Source organism: Rhea pennata, chromosome 1 (assembly GCF_028389875.1).
Source record: "Rhea pennata isolate bPtePen1 chromosome 1, bPtePen1.pri, whole genome shotgun sequence".
NCBI classification, from domain to species: Eukaryota; Metazoa; Chordata; class Aves; order Rheiformes; family Rheidae; genus Rhea; species Rhea pennata.
The window spans coordinates 980,345-996,198 of NC_084663.1; the positions used below are offsets into that span (position 1 = coordinate 980,345).

At 38.3% G+C, this 15,854-nt stretch overlaps 1 protein-coding gene across 10 annotated transcripts in view; it reads right to left on the reverse strand.

Moving 5' to 3' along the window:
• Positions 1-15,854, reverse strand: part of PPP6R2 (protein phosphatase 6 regulatory subunit 2) — a 109,943-nt gene that overhangs the window by 78,974 nt on the left and 15,115 nt on the right. For 9 of the 10 annotated variants that reach the window (XR_009958872.1, XR_009958868.1, XM_062579432.1 and 6 more), the window contains one exon: positions 1,454-1,586. The exons of the other annotated variant lie outside the window; for it this stretch is intronic. The gene's annotated coding sequence lies outside the window, so the exon portion shown is untranslated. The remainder of the gene's footprint in view (positions 1-1,453; positions 1,587-15,854) is intronic. 10 annotated transcript variants of the gene reach the window in all.

Below are 15,854 nucleotides of genomic sequence, written 5' to 3' on the forward strand. Positions count from 1 at the left end.
AAAACAGGAGGGCCATCTCTATTCATATTGTCCTAAATTTCCCCCCAAGTATAACTATAGCAGGAGCTAGTAATGGAGAGCACTGAGCTAGTGGATCTTAATTACTAAGATTTTAGATGAGGCTGCATTGCCTTTGCTGACCACTATTTTCCATTTCTACAGGTTTCACTGGCATAAATAACTACAAGCATCTTGGTACCACCCATGTGCTCCGGTTCCTAAATAGTTTCCAGAACAATTTGCATCAGTTTCAAACCATCAGGTTTGACACGTAACAGAACAATAACCAGTTACAGCAGCACAGCACCTCTATTTACAGCTCACCCACACACCTGTGCTTTCTGCAACAAAATGGTTCAGCAGGTTGAGTAAATTTTCAGAGGAAACTGGCCTCACTCATACCCTATTCACTCCAGAAGGCCTTCCTATTTGAGAAATCTCTTGCCTTTGAAGCAAGAAGAAAGCTTTTCAAAATGAATTACCAATAAGAAAAAAGTGACCAAGTCAGTCAGTTCCTCTGCTTTTACTGGCATAACTGTAGCTTTCCTACAAGCAACAAAATGAAATCAAGTCTGGGAAAGGTTTCACAGCTCTTAAAGAAAGCTTGCAACATCAGAATATAGGCCAGACAGATTTTTAGGCTAGATGCATCTTTTGTCTCACATTAGCCAGTCATAGGTACTTAGAAAAGAAAAAAGGTACATTCTGTCCCAGTAGCTCCCCCAACTGCCAGCGAAGTATCAGAGGCTTCTTGAGACAAAGTTTGCACCAAGACCATCTTGTTTAAGTCACAGCAGACCTATACACCCACTATTCTATTCAACCTCTTTTTGAGCATGCTTATACTTCCTGCTTCTAAGTAACCCTAAGGCAGCGAGTCCTCAGATTAATCACACATTGCACGGCAGTGTATTTCCTTTTGTTTGTTTTAAATTGCTTGCCAACTGTTGCATGTTTCCAGTTTCTCATGTTATAAAAAAACAGCAAGTAATCACTGCTTATTCGCTTTCCCTGTACCAATGACAAAACTCATTCTGTGTCATTCCCATGCTGTTACTTCTTGAAATAGGCACAAGCAGTTCCCAAGAAAAAAGTTTAGTCAGTCACTAGAAAAAAAAAAATAAGAATCCTAAATTCCATCATCTTCCCATCAACTGTGTATATTAAATTGGAGTTTAAGTTTGAAGAGGCACTTACTAGTTTAACCTGGTTTTAGAGAATAACCTGATTAACATACCAGGCCTAGACTCTAGGCCCAGTGACAGCAGAGGAATTCAGCTTCTCAGTTGTATGCAACTAGGTCTTAATCTCACCGATAGGACACTTCCCCCCTCAAATGCCTCTATGTATCAAATATCACACAATCACACTAGCAAACACCTGAGCCCATTATATAGCAATGCAAGTCATGATGTGACTACTGAGCTTAAAAGGGAAGGTTAGACGTACATACCTTCAGTAGAAGTTACTTCAAAAGTGAAATATACTCCACAGACAGAGAAACATTTGGGTTATAGTTCCTGGAATATATCCAGCTTCAGAAAATTGTTTTCATCCAGTGTGAATTCTGTCTAAAGCTTCCTATCCTAGAGAAGAAATAAAAGAAGTTTATTAACTAAAGGTCACCGAGAGTCAAAGATTTCTTCCCTAAACAAACTTGCACAAAACTTTTAGCTCAAAAGTTTGAGCAACAAAACAGGTGACTAACACTCTTCGCAAAGTCATCACCACTAGTAAATCAGATATATTCCTTATAATTACCCTAGCCATACTGTAGTATTGGACAAACATGAACCTTTATTTGAAATTGTGGTAGCATGTGGGTTAACAACCCCTCCACTTCATAGCCCTCAGCCTCAGCAGTGAAATTTATACTCCATTCAAGAACACGTTTGTTTTATTGACATCACTTTAAAAGAAAGTTCTAGGTTGTCAAGGAAACCTAAAGGTCATTTTCATTGTTCCAAGAATAATTGCAACAATACACATATTTCACATTGAATCTGGGGCCCTTATCACTTTAAGGAGGCAGCAAGACACTTGAGGCCAGAAATAGATTTACAGTGATTTCAGAAAGTGATTCACATAGAGAAAACAGGTAACAGAATTAAACTTGGCTCTGCTTGCTTAAAATCCTCTTCCAGTTGTGGGCCTAGGTTCTAACAAGACCTCTCTCCTCCTCCAGATCCTCCTTTTGTACACTGGGTTTACAACCAAACAAAAAATAGCAATCAGTCCCCACACTGAATAATAGTGTTCCCAAACTATCTCCTTCTCTCCTTCTCCCCTTGCCCCCAAAATGTATAACTCACACTATTAGGGAAAGTATTCTACATATCCAAACAATCTTGCAAAGTATAATGTCAGAATCCAGAGAGGACTACTAAAAAGAGCAATATATTCTCATTTACTTATCAGTAATTACTTAATCAGAGATATAATAATCACCCAAAACTCAAGCCCATAGTGATTAACAGAGTACATAATAATTAGAAGGCATTGTAGGATAAATCTTGGGAATATGAAAGGCATTAAATCTACACACCTTAAATATACAGTTAATATTATTAATAGACAAAATGAACCAAAAACAGTACAGCCTTAAAGTCATATCTTGAAGTCCAACAATTCAAATTATGCTCTGAAAACAGATCGAATGTTTGTCAAAAAAAGTCATGATGTAAGTCAGATATTTTGAAAAAAGCAAGAATACTTTGAAGCAGAACATGGGAAAAAGCTAGCTTTTTACTCCTACAAATCCCCTTAAACTCTGTTTTGAAAATTAATTTGTAGTTGTGAATATTTGGTATATTTCTACTTAAAAAAAAGTGAGTATAAATTTCACTAGATAATCACAAGTTTAACAGTGTAATTACTATACAGGAATATTGTGGAAATTCTGCGCCACTCATTTTTTGTGGTGCCTGTGGTCGAGATAAACCCTACTCCACTACATGTGAACTACACATATAGAAAAATCTCCTATTACTTCAGCCCTAGTTCTGTTAGGATTTAGGCACGTACTTTGTCTTTAAACACCATGAGCAAACATGTTGCTCAGTGAGCCCCAAAACCAGATTTGTGTTTACAAATGTAAATAATCTATATTAAGATAATTAGCAGAACAGCTAACATATTTTGCATGCAGAACCATCTCCCCAATTCTTTACTTAACACGGAATCTGTATAGCAAGACCTCTGAAAAACAGCAACAAACATCTATCTTGTTATTTCATAAAAGTGTATTTCAAAGCACTATGCCTTAAGGATATGATCAAGACACATCTTACTGAAATAGCCTTCCCAGATAATGGAATAATGGAAGCAAGTTTGTATGAGTCTCTAGTCCAATTGAAACAGAAGTAAAAATTACTTCCAAAATTAAGTGACTGATACTGGCCTCACATTTAGATCTGTCATCTTAACATTTTTATGACCTGGCTGAAGGGACAGAGTGCCTTCTCAGCAAGTTTGCTAATTATACCAAACTGGTAGGAGTAGCTGATACATTAGGGCTTCGTTGCTGTTCAGAGGGACCTCGACAGGCTTGAGACATAGACAGAGAGAAACTTCATGAAGTCCAAAGGGGATTTGTATAGGCCTGCCCCTAGGGAGGAATAATCCCAAGCACCAGGACAGGCTGGGAGCCAACTAGCTACTGGAGAGCAGCTCTGTGGAGAAGGACCTACGAGTTCTGGTGGACAACAAGTTAACCATGAGCCAGCAACATGTCCTTTTGGCCAAGAAGGCCAACGGTCTGGGGGTGCACTAGGAAGTGTGTCGCCAACAGGTCAGGGCAGGATCACCTCCTCCTCTACTCAGCTCTGGTGAGGCCACATCTCAAGTACGGTGTCCAGTTCTGGGCTCCCCAGGACAAGAGAGACATGGAGCTGCTGGAGAGAGTCCAGCATGGGATTACAAAGATGATTTGAGGACTGGAACATCTCTCTTATGAAGAAAGACTGCGAGAGCTGGGCCTGTTTAACCTGGAGAAGAGAAGACTGAGGGGGGATCTGATCAATGTGTGTAAGTATCTGAAGCCAGAGTGTAAAGAAGGTGAGGCCAAACTGTCAGTGGTGCTCAGTGATAGGACAAGAGGTGAAACACAGGAAGTTCTGTCTGAACAAAAGAGGGGGAAAAAAAAAATCTTTATCTGTGAGGATGACTGGAACACGTTGCCTGGAGAGGCTGCAGAGTCTCCATTCTTGGAAATATTCAAAAGCCATCTGGACATGTCATAGGCAACGCACTTTAGGTGACCCTGCTTGAACAGAGGTGTTGGACTAGATGATCTCCAGAGGTCCTTTTCAACCTCAACCATTCTGTGATTCTGTTATTCCATCTTAAGTTTTCTTCCCCCTCCCCCCAATTAATTGGTAATTAAAATAGTTATTGAAAGGATTTCCAGCTAAGAGTTGTAGGACAATGGGATCTACCAAAATTCAACACAATGGAAAAAACAGATTTGGATAATGTGGTTAATTACTTTCTTACATTCTCAGCACTTACACTGCTTACCTTTCTGTCTCATTCTCTTGAGACATAGACTTTTTTTTTAATCTGATCACTAATTTGAAAAAAAAAGCCTGAGATACTGTAGAAAAAGCAGAAAAGGGACAGAGTTTCTACCTTCTCTCCTAGTGATTTTAAGTTTCTTGCTAAACTCACTGCATGCTAATCAGCCCCACAACATGTTTAAAAATTCAGGACAGTATATCTCTAAAGAAGTTCAGTTTTGAAGTTAGAACATGCACAGGATTCTATGCCAAACACAAAATGGCTCAGGCTAACAGAACAATCATCTAACTCCAAATAACTAATTTCTTTGGTTATTTACTGAAACAGGATAGAGAGAATAAAATCAGTTGATCAAACACACTCCAGGTATTCATGGATCTCAGAGCAAATGCAATCTAACTTAGGATATAAATTTCTAAAATACAATCCAAAGTAGACTATACTATTATTTTATCTATACTGTAGTGAATCATAAGATGCATATATATACCTATTAGCAATTATGAGGAGAAAAAAGCACCCAACTCCTATACAGAGACCGAAGTATTCCTAGGTTCCACAAGTGAACTAAGCATGTGCGACTTTCACAGAATGCAGAGCAACCACAAGTCTTACTGATATACCAGGAGCTTTCACCTTTGGGAAAGCCACATCACTTCACATGCCTAATTATGGGTTAGGAATGCAACGGTAATCCAACAGTAAAATACAACTTCTCAATTTATAGGAAAAATAAAAATCAAGATATAGTGTTGAACTGAGTTAAATTTAAGCTGACCACCTTCCTTACTTCAAGAGCACATTCTTGATTTTTTGAAAGCAAATGTTTGCAGACACTACTGTGCTAGACATGCTGTTATTCTTCAGAGCTCCCGTATGTACATACCAAGTAAGTGCACAATGAAAATACGCAATAGTAGGGCAATATACCTAAAAATAATCAATAGGAACCTGAGTATTTGGAAGGACAATCTAATCAGAATCTATTGCATCTACAAGATGTCTGGCTTAAATGGAAAATGAAACTTTGGACAGTTTAAAGAGGCAGACTGAAACACTTTGAAAGAATAAACAAATCCTCAAGACACAGAAAAAGCCATCTGCTCAGGTGCAGTGATAACTGATGGCAAGGAGGGTTGGGGGGTTTGGGGGACTGGTTGCTTTAAGTTAGGCTCTTTAATTTCACAATGAAAAGATGTGCTACATTTCACTACCAGAGAGAAGACACAAACAGCTCTATTCTGATGAACTCTAGCAATTCTTACGCTCTCCCGCACCCTAATTTGCGAACAAGATACAGGATCTGCTTTCAAGTTTTGTCATAGAAAAGCCATAGTACCATTGCAAAAAGCCTCCAAGGAACAATCATCATTAATGTTACACTTAGTTTACAAGGGAGGCAACTTGCAAATTAAGTGTTTTATGCCACCATGTGGTGTTACTACTTTGTCTTCATCACCTATCTTGCAAGCAAGTATCCCTCAAAAATTCAGCACTCCTCATATACAGACCATTAATGAAGTTATTCTACAATCAGCTGATAAATCTAATGTTTATCTGAACTTAATGATTTCCAGCTTCAAAGTAGTAATACATGAGCCAAACTTCTCATGTAGTCATTAGAAAAAACAAGGCAGAAACAGGGAGATACTTTCACTTCAGGAAAAGAATGTTGGCAAAATGCCCAAGTAACTTGCTCAAAGTCTTAGGGTGAGCAAAATCTAAAGGAATTCAAGAGTTTGCCGATTCACAGAATCCATTATAGCACTTCCTTTGACAAGATGGTATTTGTTTTCCAATATCCAAAATAACTAATAGCAGCTACTTGTCTTTCATATGGAATGACACACTTCCAAACATATTAACTCAAAGATGCAAACAATAAAAAAAACAGTCAAGAATCAAAGTACAGTTTGTATAAAGCTTAGTTTTCAAAATTTCATTGCAAAATTAAGGTGTGATGCAACTTTTCTGTAGTTTTCTCTTTAAATTTTCTGTAAATTCAGTATGTCTTCCCACCAGAGACACTGCTTCTCCTTACAGTCTCTTAAGGACAGCAGAATTTCAAGAGATATTGAACAGCCTTTTCACGGAACCCACTCAGATAACTAAGAGAAGCAAGAACACTAACAAGCAGACTAAAATCCACTATATAAAGCCATATACCTTTGAAAGAATGTTTACACTTTAGTAAGTCAAGAAAAACATCAAAAGCAATCCCTGCTCTTTGACTACCTCCTCCCTTCTCATAAAGCTTCCACTTAACGGACTTATTGAAGTGCTGCACAGTGTATTATATCCATCTTCGTATTACTTTGGGCAGCGTACATCAAGATAATCTGTGTAATAATGGAAAAACAGAGACCACAGGTAGCGTATAGGATGGGTTGGAACTACGTATCTGCAACTTAGCACCTCTGATAGGAGCTAACCTTGTTTAAGACAGTATTAAACTTTTGAAAGGGCAAGCCTCTGAATTATCAGACACAATAAATTTAAATAATCAGAAGTTCAATGCAAGAGCATCAACTATTCCCTAACCTTAGTTCTCACAAGACAAAGATGACAAGTACTCAGGGACAAGTCTCATTAACAGTTTTAGCAAACCATCTATTATGCAAAAAAAAAAAAAAAAAAAAAAAAAAAAAAAGGCTTATTTACTGTTTCCAAAAGATGAAAGAGACCCTGGAGGTACTCAGTGTCTTCTAGAACACTGTCCAAGAGTTCACTCTCTACAGAATAGGGTAATTCAGCCAGTTTTTGCCATTGGCTCTAGTATCTGCACTGTTCCAGAGGCATGCTGATGTCAAGACAGTATGACAAAACTGTGGCTTAATATTTAGCATATCCTATTTGCAAATTACTTAGAGCCTCTAAGAGCAATGGACTCCTATTCTGCTAGTCAAAGGTACCACATTAATTCTCAGCTGAGACTGCACAGTCAAGACAAGCTTCAAACGACCAAGATTACCACCCCAGATGTTTGACTAATCCTAGTTCACAAGAGTCCCATCCTGTTGCTGTCCTACAAGCATCCTCGCAATCACTTCATGACGTTTAGTTGTTCCAAACTTTTCCTCCTCACTTCCTCATTTTCCAACGAAACTAAAAAAAAAAAAAAAAAAAAAAAAAAAAAAAACTAGCCATCAATTCTTCTGAGACTCAAACATAATATGGGAAGTTAAATATTCCCATAGACACCAGCTGTAAAAAGTAAATAAACATGACAGCTTACACAAACTAATCATAAGTTAATGGATAATTTGGTATTTATTATTATATATTAAACATTACGCATGGTGCTATCTTTTCAGAAAATACCCTGTGAACATTTATACAGAATCCTCCTCCAACTTTCATTGCCACTTCATGTCATTTTCAGACAAGAATCTCACTTCCTGTACCTTTTTAGAGCACCTAAAACTTTACAGAAATTGAGAAAACCTTTATGGAAATACAGGAAAAAACCTCAGGAAACTGTGAGAACCAGAATTTTATTTGTACACAAAAACCAAACTAATATGTCCTCATTCTTCAAGTATGTTTCAAAACAAAAGATTCATGTCTTTCTGAAGTCTGAATGCTGCAGCTACTGAATTCAAATTAATTGATGCAAGTTTTCAAAAAAGCTTAAACAAGAGCAAAAGCCTCCTTCTGCACTTGCACAGGCAAATTTACAACATAAGAGCCAGTATTTTATTGAAGTGTTCTAATTCACTTCACAGGACTGTCTTCACATTTCTTTCAAAACATGAATGAACATTACTTTGTGTCTTACTGAAACCACACCAGACTTGCGCATACTTCTCACAGACAGTAAAACAGACCATTTTAGATCTTATCTACACTTTGGGGTAATTTTCAGTATTGACAGTATTTCTGCAGCCACAGTATTGTAGAGTCCAACAAAAATTATTTTACCATTGCCCTTTAGTCACACTCAGAATACGAAATACTGTTTAAAGAGTCAGTAACTTCTTTAATCTTAGATCAACATTTTAATATTACAGCACTTCTCCAATTATAATAGTGGAAGAATTCCTCTAAATAATTAGTGTACGCACAGATCTTGATTTTAAGAGACTGAAATGTTTGCTTTTTTCCTGCTCTCCCTGGAATTCATCTTCTATCCTAACCATAGGAGAGCAACCTGCTGTTTTCTACCTGAATGCTGAATTCTCTTCCTAGCTTCTAAATTTAAAGTTCTTAAACATATACAAACAGCAAGAATCAGTTTAAAGCACATTCGTTATTAGTTCAGCTCCAGATATACTGTGCAAAAGTATTTTTCTCTCCATTTGGGTACTTGCAAAATGCTATGCAAATCATGAGATACATGCAATGATACTCAATGATAAAAGTAATCGAGATCAGCTACTATTTTAAACTGTCAGGCAAGCACTGGGGAGTCTTTCAGAGCAGCTCACCCCTATATAAAAATGTCAAATTACAGTGACAGAGCTTGCAAGAAATCTTTTCAAAACTCAAAGTAGTGACTTCATCTTGTGTTGCACTTTTGAATTAGACAATAAAACCCTTAGAAATCACTATCCACACATAGCCATTTGCAAGGTCAGGCATAATCAGAGAACTAAATGCAAGTTGAAGTGGAGGATCAAGTATTTATGGCAATAAGCAGCCAATCGGCCAAAAAAAGCACCAGAACTGCAGTACAGACAAAATCAAGTACAGTATTTTATTGTCAAAAGAGCTGGCTAGGAAGAAGCAAGGGCCAACAACCAACTATTTGTACCAGCCTGGAAGGCCCCAAATATTGTCCACACTTAAAATTCTTAATGCTAGGTAAGAAAGGTATGACAGTAAAATCTAATGATTTATAATGCACAGGACATTCACTTCAACCAATTTTCATCTACTGCCAGTGTAATTTACTGTTTATACTCCCAAAATGATGTTGTATGTCAGCTATAATCCATTTTAAGAATCTGTCAATCCACTCAATAATTAAAAAGGCTGAGAAAAGTTGCCAAATACGTAACACCATACTTACCTCATATAGGCTTACACTATCAGTACTTATCAACATCAAGATTTTCCCAAATATTTGATAATTTGAAGTATCGCAAGTTTTGACCGATAACTTAAGTTGCCTGAAAGAGTCACAACTATCCAAAGAGGCTGGATAAATATCCGCTAAAATTCAGAATGTGCTTTGACATCTCAGATCATCCACAATGAAAAGTCTTCAGCCACATCCAAAAGTGTCGATCCTGAGAATCTGCTAGTTCATTGGTGGTTTGACATACCTGATAAACACTCTCAAGAGTGGAGAAAGCCATCATTCTGGACCCAAGTTTCCTCAGTATAAGCACAAGACATTGAGAATCATGCTTTTTATTCCAGCTTTTATTTTAGAAAAATATGTCTTTATAATGCTTTCTAAATAATAAAAATTAAACTTCATCAAGAAATGATGCAATGAAGCGAGTTATAACTGCACTTCACCAACATAATCCAAGACCAACACTTGTTAAACTGGTGCAAAGTTCCGTGATCAGAATCCACATACTGCTACTTCTATGACCATTAACGTTACAGAATACGGCACCTACTTCCCTCTTTGCTGAGCAGCAGTCCACCCTGTGTTCTTTACAAATGGACCAGAAAAGTTCGGATTAAAAATAGGAACTAATTACTACAAACCTCTATCCAAGGTTAAATGTAGTCACTAGCATTATATCTAGTCTACACATAGGACTATGTTTGGTAACTAAACATCAAGTAGATCAAACTCAGCATGCTCACACAGGATTTAAAATTTAAAATACAAGATCTATAGTGAGCTGAAAAAGCAACATTTCTTCATATTCTGCAATACTAAAAATTAAGCTTGCTGATTTTTTTTTTTTTTTAAGATACATCGCGATAAATAATGCCTGTGTGCAGGTAATGGGGAAAGGATTGGGGATAGCTTGAAAACTGTCAGTACAGCAACTATGAAATTCTTTGCCAAAAGAAGCTGCATGAAATCCAAGGCTGACAACATCTATTACTAGAAAACACACAAAAGAAAAACAAGAATGCCATCTAGAACTTAATATGCCCCTGACTCAAGGCAAAAAAGCAATTGTAATGAAAATATAAGTTACATAAGATAATGTTGAACACCAGCCAATTTGCAAGTAATATTAACAAAACAGAGAAGGTATTGAAGTTTCTGTATGACAGAATCACAGAATAGTTGAGGTTGGCAGGGACCTCCAGAGATTATCTGGTCTAACCTCTCTGCTCAAGTAGGACCAGCTACAGTAGGTTGCCCAGGACCATGTCCCATTGGGCTTTGAATGGAGGATGGAGACGCCACAACCTCTCTGGGTGACTGGCTCCAGGGTTCAACCACTCCTCACAGCAAAGTATTTTCCTGTATACAGTACATTTCATAATCTTCTTGTCATAATCTTTTATACATCTCCCACAATTCAGAATTTACAGCTAGGGAAGGTCAGTTTCTCTTCCTAAATTTTCATCTTTCCAGTCATTAGCAACAACAGGATTGTCAGTGGTTCCCATCTATCTGTTCAACAACACACATACTGCCTTAGCTTTTCCAGTACAAGAGGATGGGACCCTTGTGCCTAGAAACATGTATAAAATAATTTAATTCTGTATTAATTATTTGCCCTGACTAAAACAAGTGCCTTTTAATTACAGTTCTACAACAGCTCAAGCCATTCTAAATTCATATTGCATGTTCTTTCCCTTGCACAAGCACTGCTGCTCCCCTGAGCGTTTAGTGCACCAGCTTAGGGTACTAAACTGGCAGGAAACAAACCCAACAGGAGTAAAAGGTACAGGTGCAGGGTTGTTTTGTTTCGATGAGTTTAATGCCCAAACCACCTCACTACATGTTTGGAAGAGCACCTGTGCCAGAAAGGCTCAAACTGCTATGATACACCACCAAGTCATCAAATGCATGGATGCCAAACTACAGTCACCCAAAGACAATGCAGCCTGAGTATTGTAATTCAGCACTGAATCCACAGACTAAACAACTACTAAGAGTATTCAACTTAACTGCTTGTCTTAACAGATTCATGACTGAAGTTACAAAAATGCATTGCCTCTGCCTTTGTAAATCAGATTTTACATTATTTCAGTGTACTAGTATCACAACTTTTACATCCAGGGAACTCAGAATATTTTCAATTTTCAAGACTTTTCACTTTTTTCCAGAAGTGCATTTACACAATATATATTAATTTAATTATCAAATCTGCAACTGAAAGGAAATAAGCTATGCTAGACACACTGAGGTGCTGAATACTGCTTCAAGCTACCATTCTAATGCACAGCCACAAGCAACATTCCTTCAAAAAATAAAGTCAAAAACTCCTCAGAGCACATAAATAATAATCCTACATTGTTTGCAACTTTAACATATCACCCTTGTTCTTGCTTTTATTTCTACAAAGGGAACAGAAAAATGTGAGTGTTTTACTTGCTTCTACACACGCACTTTAAGATGCCATTTGAACTGATAATCCTATGTAAGATACAGCCATAACACAGGAATTACAGAAATCCCGTAGAGAATACACAGAGAAATCATGTTGGATACAGGGAAGTTTTAAAAAAGCCAATGACACTTTTCAGAAGAAATCCTGCCTTTAAACATACATCATTCGTTTATGTGCGAAGAGGCTTCCTCTTTCTGAAATTAAATGCAAGCAAGACTCCCAATTTAACATCAACTTATTAATAATTTTTAATGTTATCTTTTGGGAAGCTGACAAAAAAGTTTCATGATTATACTATTGACTATTTGCATGCTATTTTCTCTGAAATTCAACTTGCATAACAAGAGCTCAGAGAACATTTTTCTTTGTACTACCAGAGAAACAACTTTGCAGAGTAAATGGAAAAAGTGGTTCCAAATCCTTCATGTAGGCTTTGGCAATCTACAGTTGAGAAGTAGCATACTCTGAGTTGTCAGGTCCATCAGAAGACGAAAGCAGCAGCTCTGCTAAGTTTTTTGATACCTTTTAAAAGAATTTCAGATTAACTGGCTAGGAGAAATACATCTGTCTAGCTCCTACAGTAACAACTTTTGTACAAAAAAAAAGGCTACAGATCTTCTAGATAGTCTAGTCTTCCACATAATTCTAGCTTGGCAGAAAGAACCAGCAACAATAAATAAGTTTACTAAAGAGGTGCTTGGTCTCATTTTTGCTTCCTCGCATTCTTTTATTAATATTTATTAAACAAAAACAAAAAAGCAGCACTTCATAATTTAAGAAGATCACTGCATAAACATCATGCACATGTAATAGCTCTGAAGGGGAAAAACTGTGTGCTGACAAGAAAGTCTCCTTTTCTGAAGGATGTGTTCAGATTGCCAAAAAGATCAGTCAGGGTTTGGCAGGTGGACCAGTAGATAGGGGGGAGGCATTTCTGCTCTGCTTCGTTTGCAAATGAAGCTGAACCATTACCAGCACTAGCAAGAGGAAGACAGTGTTTCATTATGCTCCTCCTCTACAGTCTCCTGAATACTATACCAAGTTTGTACAGGAATTTGACATTTTCCCTTAAGCATTCATAGCCTTCTCTTAAGGCTCTGTTTCACTTGCTTACAGTGGCATTTTAAACCATGTTCTACCACCAGAAGCACGGTCTAGCTAGAAACTTTTTTAACATGTTATAGAACAATTTCAAATTATCCATATCAGCCTGTGCCATCAGATACAGAACGCCATCTACAGCCGCAGATCTACCCGCTTCCACATTGTGCATAGTTGCAGAGCACCGAAAGATGATTTGGAAACATATCAACTCTAGACTTGACCTTGCAAGGTATTTCGCATCACCTCACGTTACAAAGCCTGACACAGAAAGGTCAAATGAAACTACTGCTACTTCTGCATGCAAAAAAAGTGCTTACCATCAACACAGAAAACAGCACTCTGATTAGAGGTTGCTTCTGGGTACACAGTCTATACTGCTTATTCCACTTTTCAACATTGGAATTTTCTTCACTTTCCATTTTATGGTCAGTGCACATTTGGAAAAGTCAATTTCCCCTTTTCTGGGAACAGTTTCCTATCTAGGGTAGCTTACAAGAACATGAACAAGCATATGGATCACCATGAATAAAACAAGCCCACAAATTATTGTCCAGAATTCAAGTTAATACAAATATGAAGTTAACTGGCTAAAGTACAGCTAAAGCTGAATTTGTAAAAGCCAGGAAACATGGAGCAAAAAATACATATCAACCACACCCTTCAAGACTAACTCTGACCTCTGGATTTGGCAAGTACCCACTGGGGATATACCACAAGAATGATTCAGAGTTCCTCCTTAACAAGCAGATCTAAGTAATGACTAAGGCTGTCATTTTATGTGGTATGGTGCATCCCACAGAATTAGATGCTTTTATTCTGATGCTTACATAACACTGGACTTGTGACACCACATTGACCAGTTCACAGATCATTTTCAGCAGGTTGCCAGGGATCACAGTGATGAGAGAAAATATATGTGCATTCAAAAGGATCATGTATTCTTGTGCCAAAAACATGAGTAATGCAAATAAAGGCAACTGCCTCTTCCTGTTGTGAGGACTACACCACAACAGTGCAGTCTTGTGACACACAACAGTCCTTAAGCATTTGCTGCCCTGCAGTGTAATATTTGAGAGAGAGTCCTTAAGACAGAAGTAAAGGCATAGTAACACCATGCAAACTAAGGACATTTGTGCATAGCATTGTCTGGAGTTTAGCAGCTTTTACTTTAACACGGACATGAGCCAACAATTTCCTACGGCAGTCACAGAATCACAGAATGGATGAGACAGAAGTGTGCTTCTGGAGATAACCTTGCCCAACCCTCTGCTCAAAACAAGATCAGCAAAAACAGGTTGCTCAAGATCACATCCAGTCAGGTTTTGAGTATCTCCAAGAACGGAGACTCCACCTCCTCTCTGGGCAACCTGTCCCAGCGTTCTGTCACTCTCACAGTGAAGAAGTGTTTTCTTGTGTTCAGCTGGAATTTAATGTGCTCCAGCTTGGGCCCACTGCCTCTTGTCTTGGCATGAGGCACCACTGAAAAGGGTCTGGCCCTGTCTTCTTTATACCCTCCCATAAGATACTTATTAACATTGCTAAGATCACCCCTGAGCCTTCTCTTCTGCAGGCTGAACAGTCCCAGCTCTCTCAGCCTCTTCTCATGCATGACTTTGCATGGCTCCATCTACCAAGTCTATGTCATTCTGGTCCTAGGGAGTCCAGAACAAGACCCAGTACTCACCAGGGCTGGGAAGAAGGTTCACCTCCCTCAATCTACTGGCAGTGCTCTGCCTGGATGCAGCCCAGGAGGCCACTGGGCTGCATCCAAGAGCGCATTTCTAAAACATGTTCAACTTATTGCCCTACCAAGACCCCCTAGTCCTTCTCTGCAAAGGAGGTCTCCAGCCAGTTGGCCTCCAGGCTGTTTTGGTCTATGGGGCAATCCCTCTCCAGAAGCAGGTCTGCATTTACCTTATTGAACTTCATGAGATTCCTGCTGGCTCATTTCTCCAGCCTGTCAAGGTCTCTGAATGGCAGCACAACTATCTTGTTTATTAACAACTTCTCCCAGTTTTGTGCCATATAGTGTATTCCAAAAACGCTCCATTTCATCCTTTCAGGAGACACACTATATTACTTGCCAAGGAGCAGGCGAGTGCATCAGTCAAAGGAAAGAATTAAGCTTGTCAGGATGCCTGTGATTTTTCAGATATTTCACAACTGCTGTTCTGCATAGCAGATGATCAGAACAGTATTATTTGTTTCAAAGTAGAAATAAGGAAAGAATTCTGTTAGTGAAATCTGTTTAAAATGGCTGACTATACTCCAGAGTAGATGATCTCTCTTTGAAATAATTTTCTCCAGTTCCTACTTTCACTGGAAAGACTGATAGAAATCTTGAGACTTTTTCACCTTTTACAGCATGGAGCACAAAAGACATCAGCATCTCCTGAATATACTTACTGCATCAAATTCTCCCCTGTTGCCAAGGCCCTGAGCACTAACAGCACTCAACTCTCTTTACTTTTGCTGTGGCATACAGTACTTCAGTTTCCTCAGGACTTAGTTATTACCTTTCAAAAGGTAACTGCTTGCAATACACCGCCTAGATGAGCCACTATAGTATTTCCAACCTCTGACACTGCCATGCTACTTCTTCACATCTTTACATTCCAGGTTTATATCCTCACAACTGTCTCCTCTCCTTCAACCACCATTGCAGTTACATACCTATAACTGCCTCTCTAACATCAGTGGGATCCTACACTAATGCCTCCTGTCCCCTCACTTTCTGGCTCTCATTCTCCAGCT